Source organism: Salvelinus alpinus, chromosome 2 (genome assembly GCF_045679555.1).
Source record: "Salvelinus alpinus chromosome 2, SLU_Salpinus.1, whole genome shotgun sequence".
Classification (NCBI taxonomy): domain Eukaryota; kingdom Metazoa; phylum Chordata; class Actinopteri; order Salmoniformes; family Salmonidae; genus Salvelinus; species Salvelinus alpinus.
In genome coordinates this window covers 47,805,267-47,815,819 of record NC_092087.1, presented here as the reverse complement: position 1 = coordinate 47,815,819, position 10,553 = coordinate 47,805,267, and the positions used below count along the sequence as shown (strand labels likewise).

At 41.6% G+C, this 10,553-nt stretch overlaps 1 long non-coding RNA gene across 1 annotated transcript; it reads left to right on the top strand.

The window, feature by feature from the left end:
* The first annotated feature begins 3,837 nt into the window (after window positions 1-3,837).
* LOC139563328 (uncharacterized) lies at window positions 3,838-7,448 on the top strand. Its single transcript, XR_011672536.1, has 2 exons — window positions 3,838-3,966; window positions 7,181-7,448. It is a non-coding gene; the product is annotated as an uncharacterized lncRNA (long non-coding RNA).
* Window positions 7,449-10,553: the final 3,105 nt, after the last annotated feature.

Below are 10,553 nucleotides of genomic sequence, written 5' to 3'. Positions count from 1 at the left end.
CATCGTGACCTATCACTACGTTACGTACAGCGCGCATTTGCAACTCATTTTGTGCCGTACAGCCTCTTTCCACCAGGGGTAGCCCTTCTCTCGCAGATTAAAATCATAACCATATACACTTGTAAGAAAACTTCATTATTCATGAATTTGTCTAAATTAATATAATTATTGCTAATATTAAAGTAATATTTCATGACTAGGGTGCCAATTGCATTTTTTTGCGCGTCATTACTGCGAGCCATCATGACACTCCAAAGCCGGAACAGCTGCAGTTCACTTGTGAGGCTAATGTTAGCGCAGCCCTAAACCCCTCTTCAAATTCGACACAAGCCTTCAAACAGGTATGTGATGAGACATTACATAAACTCTTTGTTTTATTTACATTTTAAAGTTGATTAGTTGGACAAATCGGGTGAAAAAAACTGTTTTCTTCACACAACATATTTCCCCCTTTCAAGATCACTTCGTAGCCTTCGCTCCCCACCCGCCATTTTTAAAAAGACCCGACTGAGCTCATTGCCTTGTTGAATTAATGTAAACTCACTCACTTTTGTACATCGCCTTGGTCCGTACAATTGACCTTATTTTTGCGCCCAAAAAACGTAATACTTCCAGATCAACTGTAATATCAAAACCAATGTAAAGCACAATGTCTCCCCTTTCCAACAAAATTAATGAGGCTACTAAGGCTTCATTGCGAAGTCTACCTCCACGAATTGCTGTCTGCAGATCCTGCTAGCTCGAGCTGGTGCTTCCTTCCTCTTCAGGACATGGAGACACTTCTTCAAAAGTTTTGGGTCCTTGGTGTAACGGTACTCCTCTTCGTCTGAGGAGGAGTAGGAAATATCGGACCAATGTGCAGCGTGGTAAGTGTCCATAATTAGATTTATAATAAATCAAATGAACACAGAACAAAATAACAAAAACACAAACAAACAACCGAAACAGTTCTGTATGGTGAAACACAGACACAGAAATTAACTACCCACCACCCATAGTGGGAAAACAGGTTACCTAAGTATGATTCTCAATCAGAGAACGATCGACACCTGCCTCTGATTGAGAACCATACTAGGCCAAACACATAGAAATATAATACACAGAACAAAACATACAATAACAACATAGAATTCCCACCCCAACTCACGCCCTGACCAAACTAAAATAAAGACATAAAAAAGGAACTAAGGTCAGAACGTGACAGTACCCCCGGTGGCGGCTCTGGTGCGGGACGTGGACCCCACTCCACCATAGTCTTGGCCCACTTATGTGGCGCCTTTGGAGCGGCGACCCTCGCCACCGACCCCGGATTGGGGACCCTAGCAGCGGGCCCCGAATAGACGGGAGACTCTGGCAGCGCCGGAGTGAAGGGCGACTCCGGCAGCTCCGGAGTGAAGGGCGACTCCGGCAGCTCCTGACTGACGGGCGGCTCCGGCAGCTCCTGACTGACGGGCGGCTCCGGCAGCTCCTGACTGACGGGCGGCTCTGGCAGCTCAGGACAGACGGGCGGACCTGGAGGGAGGCGACGGAGAGACAGCCTGGTGCGTTGGGCTACCACAGGACCCACCAGGCTGGGGAGACCTACAGGAGGCCTGGTGCGTAGAGGAGGCACCGGAAGGACCGGGCTGTGGGGGAGCACTGGAGCTCTGGTGCGCAGCCTTGGCACCACTCCTCCAGGCTGGATGACCACTTTAGCCCGGACCCTCCAGAGTGCAGGCACAGGTTGAACCGAGCTGTGGGTGAGCACTGGAGATCTGGTGCATACCATTCGCACCTCTCCCTAAGTAATTGTAAACCAAAAACATACGTTCCCAGAACTTCCAAGAAACCAAATATGCTAGCTGGGTATTATCCATCTTTGTAATGACTAAACTCTCAATGTGTCTCAAGCTGTTGTTGTTAATGTTAAAACATCAAACCTGGAGGGGTTGAAGATGTTGGTATCATAACTTAAGACAATGTCTAGGATTTCCCCCTTTTACATTAAAGATTACTAAAGTAGCTCATATTGTCCCAATATACGAGGCAGCTTTTCCATCTGGGAAGTACTGATAATTGTAGTTTCGATAGGGTTCAAGAACAATAATAAAGAACAATAATAAATGCTCAAAATAACACTAAGTATGAGTTTAATTTAATTTAATAAATAGTAAGCCTATCTCCTGTTTCCATAGCATTATGCAGCTTGATGTACAAGTACACCCACAGGACAGGACGCTGGTCTGTCGCAGGGAAATTAATCAATACTTGTTTATAATGGTTTCCTAATGTGTATCATATTGAATTGTATGCATTTGAAGGCAGATGTGGACCCTGTCACCTCTCATGTAATTACACAATATGACCACACAGAGACAGTGTAAGATTCTCTCTCGCTCTCTCAACTAAGGACGCTTGCCACCTGCTAAGGTATGACAGAGAAAGTCATGAGTTGTGTTTGAATACTCATACTAACCGTACTATTTGTGACGTAAATTGAGTATGTAGTATGCTTATTGGACAAGCAGTGGACACTACTTCCGTGCTTTTAGGCCCCATAATACGATTATTCAGAAAATGGGCGTGGATTTGATTTGAGGAAAATAGTGGAAAATATGCAGCCGAAGTCCGACGAGAGCGGATACAAATGTATTGCTTGAACCAATTATAAAATAACAATTATAAAATAAAGTAATGACTTTTCAAATGAGTTATGTTACACGCTATGTTGGCTGACAATTTGTTAGCTACGCTATCCTTACGAACCACATAACATATCATTATAGCAGTATGTACTGGTATGTTAGCTAGCTATCTAATGTTATTTAGCTACTAATACATTGAACTTGCCTAATTATCTACCCAACATTTATTGACTTGATTATTCACATCATTCTTAGCTAAGTGGTATAGTCGTTATGTGTTCTCAATGGACATTGTTAATGAAGTCGTAAAATGCCTAGCTAGTAATTTGTTATGCTACCAAGCTAGTGGTTGCATAGCAACAGCATCAACTTCCGGTAGACAGGCGAAGCGCTAGTACGCTCAACTGAAAGGATACCTTTCGTTTACAGTATACAAAAAGGAACTAATAGTATATAGTATGTAGCATATACTCATTAAGTATGTAGTATACAGTATGTTAGTATGGGTATTCGAACACACCTATGGTCTTGACTGACATACAATTTATAGTTTTATTCCTGTTACAGCAGATGCCTTCCAAACATCCAATATTTTCTGTATGCAATCATTTCATGGAGAAATATAACCACCATCATCACCTTTATTATGAAAGGGACCTTATTGTAGTTATTTTAGTTATCACTGTTCTGGCCACTGTTTAATTACCAATTAATCATCAAACCATAGAGAGGAAGGCAGCAGCATCCCGCAGGAGGCAGATGAAAAACAGATCCTGATAACCCCGAGAGATGACGCACATCTATTTCTATGGGCACAAGCACTGTTCATGACACCAACTGTTCACACCCCTCTTGATGGCGGAGAGAATGTTGCAGGTTTAAAGTTGATTTCCTGCAATTCTACACATTTTGTGATGGGTTCAAGTAAACTGTAGCAGTTTTAAAGAAAATGTCCTTGCAATTGCATACATTTTGCCATTTGTAATGTGTATTCATGTGATATTTGAGTGACAAAAAAATCTATGGGCTAAAAAACCCAAATAAAAAAACTTGAGTTGACATGGGCTAGTTGATTTAAATACAAAACCTAGGAGGCTCGTAGGCCTTACCCTCTTCAATAGACATACTTGGTAATTATGACCACTTCCGGGGGCCGTCCTCCAACCAATCAATGTTTTTGCAATGTGAACTGACATCTTGTCCATCCAATCATAGGATTAGGATCATGCTAACAACAATGTAGTTGATTTTTTGTTGAAGAACCCCTTTATTGCCGCATCGATCATGTAATGGATGAATGGATGAACGTCTGTGTATTTGAACTGCGCAACACAACGAGAAGGTAAGAAGAAACAGTGTCACAAGCAGCTTATTGGCAAGAGTTGGCTTTTACTTAGGGCACAACGAGAAGGAAAGTTCAGCTAACAGGGGCAGCTACAAGGAGCTTACAGAGGTATTTGCACATTACGATGCTTTACTTGCTGAGCATATGGAAGTTTGTACTGTCTTCTCTGGGATGTCGAAATCAATTCATCGCATCATCCATTAAAAGTGAGATTAAAAAGAGGGGAGTGACATAGCGCATTTGTTCACGCTTGCTCAAGTAGGCTTTTCACTTTCTTCCGGGTTTTATTTAGCAAAGGTAATAACAGATCATCACTCCCGACAGACACAAGCAAAAACTATTTACATAAATGTTGCAGAAGCCTAGGCACACCAAAACATTAGAGATCTGACACGCTGTATGGAATGAAAACAAGAGGATTTTTCAGTCTGATCAACTGTAGGCTACTAATAATAGAGCCCAACAGTGGAGGTGTCACAATACCCATAAAACCTAGCGATGTAACAGGGAAATGGTTTGTGGCATGATGTTGTGATAACCATGTAAATCTCTCGGACAAGGTGACTTATCAATATATTCGGCTATATTTCCTCTCAGATTAGAAAATCCTAATTGGCATCAAAGTAGACATCATACAAGACTACAAATCCCTGCAAGCTCCTACACGTCATCTCTAGCTGACAACTTTGCTAACAGGTATTGTGTCAATTTAAAACTTGCACAAAACAGTTCAAAGAATCGTCAATTTAAAGAAATGTAGCCAATGTATACATTACAAAATGTAGATAACATTAGATAGTTAGTCCAGAGATTATTTTCTTTGCCTCAATTCGGCAGTTTCGTCCAGATCGTCATGGCATTTGTAGTTCTTTATGATAGCTACATTAGCAGCTAATTAGCATTTTATTTTGGGGGGGTAAATAGAGGCAAATATATTGATAGAAGTCACCTTGTCCTGGAGAGATTTACACGGTTATCAAAACGTCATGACAGGGTAAGCCTACACGAAACACAAAAATATGGAACCATTTCCTTGTTTGACCGCTAGGTTTTATGGGTATTATGTCATACTGTAGTACTCTATAGCAGCTGCATACAGCCTATGTGCTCTGTCCATCTGGTCAGGGTAAACAAATTGGTAACATTATGCATTTAGTCCATTTGTTTGTCAGGAGAACATTTTAATGTGATCAAATTTGGTTTATATGCAAACTTGGGCTGGCTAGACCTTTTCAATCCAAAATTATTCACTTGAATTAATCAATCAACATACTAGTGATGACATAGATACATTTTTAATTAGGCCTGCAGTTGCATAGGCCTGTGCTATGCAAAGATGCATAAAGCAAGCTCAGCCCTGTGAGTTCTATTGTCCATCAGTTGTTGCCCCTGTGTCTAGGTAGAGGAAACCTCCCTGTTAGTCTAGTCTAAATATAATTCATATAAACAAGTATAAGGTTGCTGTAGTTTGACAGGGTTTTCATCCTCCCCAGGGCTTGTTGACCAAACCTTGTTCACCAAACCTTGTTTACCAAACCTTGTTTACCAAACCTATGGTGGCGCTGCTGTAATGGAATGTACAGTGCATTCAGAAAGTATTCTCACCCCTTGACTTTTCCCACATTTTGTTACGTTACAGCCTTATTCTAAAATGGATTAAATAAAAAATATTCCTCATCAATCAACACACAATACACCCTAATGATAAAGCGAAAATAGGTTTTTAGACATTTTTGCAATTTTTTTTAAACTTTACATAATTTTTTAAAACTTTACATAAGAATTCAGACCTTTTGCTATGAGACTCAAAATTGAGCTCAGGTGCATCCTGTTTCCATTGATCATCCTTGAGATATTTCTACAATTTGATTGGATTCCACCTGTGGCAAATTTTAGAAAGGCACACACCTGTCTACGTAAGGTCCCACAGTTGACAGTGCATGTCAGAGCAACAACCCAAGCCATGAGGTCGAAGGAATTGTTTCGTAGAGCTCTGAGAAAGGATTGTGTCGAGGCACAGATCTTGGGAAGGGTACCAAAACATTTCTGCAGCATTGAAGGTCCCCAAGAACACGGTGGCCTCCATCATTCTTAAATGGAATAAGTTTGGAACCACCAAGACTCTTCCTAGAGCTGGCTGCCTGGCCAAACTGAGCAATCGGGGGAGGGCCTTGGTCAGGTGACCAAGAATCCGATGGTCACTCTGACAGAGCTCCAGAGTTCCTCTGTGGAGAAGGGAGAACCTTCCAGAAGGACAACCATCTATGCAGCACTCCACCAATCAGGCCTTTATGGTAGAGTGGCCAGACGGAAGCAACTCCTCAGTAAAAGGCACATGACAGTCCGCTTGGAGTTTGCCAACAGGCACCTAAAGAACTTTCAGATCATGAGAAACAAGATTCTCTGGTCTGATGAAACCAAGATTGAACTCTTTGGCCTGACTGCCAAGCGTCATGTCTGGAGGAAACCTGGCACCATCTCTAAGGTGAAGCATGGTGGTGGCAGCATCATGCTGTGAGGTTGTTTTTCAGCGGCAGGGACTGGGAGGCTAGTCAGGATCAAGGGAAAGATGAACAGAGCAAAGTACAGAGAGATCTTTGATGAAAATCGTCTCCAGAGCGCTCAGGACCTCAGACTGGGGTGAAGGTTCACCTTCCAACAGGACAACGACTCGAAGCACACAGCCAAGACAATGCCGGAGTGGCTTCGGGACAAGTCTGAATGTTCTTGAGTGGCCCAGCCAGAGCCCGGACTTGAACCCGATCGAACATCTCTGGGGAGACCTGAAAATAGCTGTGCAGCAGCGCTCCCCATCCAACCTGACAAAGCTTGAGAGGATCTGCAGAGAAGAATGGGAGAAACTCCCCAAATGCAGGTGTGCCAAGTTTGTAGCGTCATACCCATGAAGACTCGAGGCTGTAATCACTGCCAGAGGTGCTTTAACAATGTACTGAGTAAATGGTGTGAATACTTATGTAAATGTAATTTTTTTAAATTAGCTAAAATATCTAACACCTGTTTTTGCTTTGTCATTATGGGGTATTGTGTGTAGATTGATGAGGGGAAAAAACTATTTAATACATTTTAGAATAACACTGTAACGTAATAAAATTTGGAAAACATCCAGGGGTCTGAATACTTTTCGAATGCACTGTATATGCTATTTGTATTTACAGTGTGTGTTGTGTTATTGTTTTTTTTGTGTTCCCAGTCGACTCCTGTCCTGCCCTCAGTGGAAGAGTTGATCTCTTCTCCAACACCATCCATCCATGATGAACCTGTCCTGCACTGAAGCCTCTGAACACCTCAACCCCAACCCCTGAAGTCAAGTCTCTGAACACCTCAGCTCATGCCTCATACCCTCATTCAGTCACTGCTGTGATCCCTTCCCAACACTGTGTAAGGAGCCCTTTCATTCCCATTCCCCATAATATTGTACTATAAATGTCTTTATTAAATGCTTTAGGTTAGAATAATTAGTCTTTCACAATTTTTTTTACACGCTTTGTCGTCTCCATGCGGTCCGAGCCTATACTGTGGGTCTCCCATCCTCCTCAATTCTTCAAGTCACCACCCTCCACTGGTGCATGTGTTTGTGTTAGAAGATCCCAAACCGCAGAGGAGAATCCCACCAGTCTGCCTTTCCATTGTCTCGAATGCCTTTGTCCAACTCACCTTTCAACATCACCTTGGTTTCTCACATCGATTATCTTTCACTTTCCCCAAAGCTGACAGAACTAGATTATCTGGTTCTTGCTAATCCCTTATATAACAACGGTTATGTTTAAGGAATGCACACATCTCTCTGTCCCATGATGCAGAAAACCACATCATTGTGTTTTGATCGCCTCAGTGGGAACTACCTGAGGGACTGACGTAAATACCTTACATCACTGTCCAGCCTTGCTACAGACGACAGAGGCACTTTGTAACCATAAATATGTTTTTATCACTTTACCTGAACATAAACCTCTTACCTTATCCTTAGCCATAAATCAGTTGTAGAGAGATACAGTAGTGAAAGTGAGGGGCTTGTAGATAAAGCAGTCAATGGTACACTAATTCATATAAAAACAAAGCCTTTTTCATGAGAACCTTGTCCATCTAATCATCTGATCAGCAGCAGCAATAAGATGTTGCCTGAATGGTAAACAAACCCTCACCAAACTCCTTCATTGGGTTTAGCTACTTTAGTGCCTTCCACAGTCTGGTAAAGCAGCACGCAGATCCCACATAGACGTCTCTCTTCCAGATACAGTTTGTTGAAAGGTCTGTAAAACTTTCAAAGACGTTGCTCCTAAGGTACACTATATTAAGAACAGTTGCTGAAGCCATGGTTTTGGTAGGAGGCAGAGCGAATTGGATGAAAGAATGGTTAGCTAATCATTGATACTTAAAAAAAATTATATCAGTCAATCATTTGTAAATGGTCATTTAGAAACTTAAACTTATCAACACTCTCTGGATGCACTGCAAACCAGAATCAATTTTCCCAAGGTGAGGCTTGAGTGCCATATAAAACACATATGACCAGATCTACTAGGTCCAGTTGGTATAAGTGTCTTTACTTCATGGGGGTCTATGGAAACCCACATGCCCCAGGCCAGTGAGTGGGCACACTGTTCTACAAAGGGTGTCGGTCTTCGGACATGAGATGGTGAACGAGATCCTGATTCTCTGCCATTCCATCATGGAAATGAACCGAGCTGACATGATAAGTCTAGAAGCTGATTGGCTCTCTGCTTCTTGAGATAATCGGATCTCGGCTGACTGGAAACAGGTCTGTGTTAACTGTAAATGAGCAACCATCTCTCGCCAAACCAGTCCTTAACTCAAAGAACGAACACCCTTTGCCCTTTGCCTTGGTAGGAGGACTGGGAAGATGATTGCTCTGCATGATTGCTGTTATGGTGTGTGCGTTGTTCTAAAACTTCCTTCTCTCATTCTTATGGGTGAATACCTGGGCATATTTTCCCGCTATGTCTTGGCAGTGGCCCAGAAAAAGTATCAGACAATTTGTGTGACACAAAGATACAGAGACAGTAGAGGTCACTTTTAACGTTCTGCTGAGTAATGGTGGTGGTTACGATGATGTAATGCGTTGAAAACAGACGCCCCATTATTATTATTATTTTTAAAACTAATTTGTTAATGTATTTGTCTTAATTATTCGAAATGGTGTATTCTACATGCTTTAGCGTTAGTATCAGTTAGTTATCAGGCCAATAGATGGTGGTGTAGCACTGTGCTAGCAGGAGAAACAGCCAATTCTGGCCAAGCACGCACACCATTCTTCAGAATAAAGAAAAAGGCAGAATTTTGCAGATGTTAACTTGTGTCCGTTCTTTTTACTATTATAGGCCACCTCAGCTACAGACGGAGGCCGGTAACAATGACATCTGTTTTAGTGACTTTGATAAAGTGTCTGGCTGGAAAGCTTTTGGACATTGACACGACTTTGTAAACTATCTATTGATGGCTTATGTGAAAGTGCCTGCAGTTATACCTCGATTATGAGGTGGAATTTCAGGTTAACGATGATGTCATAGGTCAAGGGGTCAAGTTTTTCTCCTGACCATGTAGGCTACCAGTACCATGCCTTAAATGCACCTTAATAACTTGATAACATTTTGTATATCTCATACGGCTTGTTAAAAAATAAGATGTATTTGCTATCCAAATACTGGCTGAAAAACAGCTGTGGTTTAGAGAGGACACAAGAAGATGTTGCCTGACCAATTGAATACAGAAAAAACAACCCAAATCCAAGGTCTGACCTCGAAAAAAAGAAAATGCTGAAAAAAATACAAAATATAAAAATATAGATTTTGTACACAATGAAGAAAATAAATTAGGAGTCAACATCTAAATATTGCTCCAAACGTTGATCAAAGCTCAGCTTATATTCTTGTTCTGCCTGAGTCCTAATCGGGCCTCCCTCTTTGCTGCCTCTTTGTCCCTGCCTCTCTATCCTCTTGATTCCTGCTTACAGGCAAAAACTCAAACAGAAAGTGCCAGTGACGAACTGGATACGTAAGTGGTCAAATTACGCTGATGCTAAGCTACAGGACTGTTTCGCTAGAATATGGAAAATGTTCCAGCATTCATCCGACAACATTGAGGTGTTTACCACATCAGTCACTGACTTCACTACTAAGTCCATCAACGACGTCATTCCCACAGTGACCTTACATACATATCCCAAACAGAAACCATGGATTACAGGCAACATCCGCCCTGAATTTAATCAAATCAAATCACATTTTATTTGTCACATACACATGGTTAGCAGATGTTAATGCGAGTGTAGCGAAATGCTTGTGCTCCTAGTTCCGACAATGCAGTAATAACCAACGAGTAATCTAACCTAACAATTCCACAACTACTACCTTATACACACAAGTGTAAAGGGATTTAGAATATGTACATAAAGATATATGAATGAGTGATGGTACAGAACGGCATAGGCAAGATGCAGTAGATGGTATCGAGTACAGTATATACATATGAGATGAGTAATGAAGGGTATGTAAACATAAAAGTGCATAGTTTAAAGTGGCTAGTGATACATGTATTACACAAAG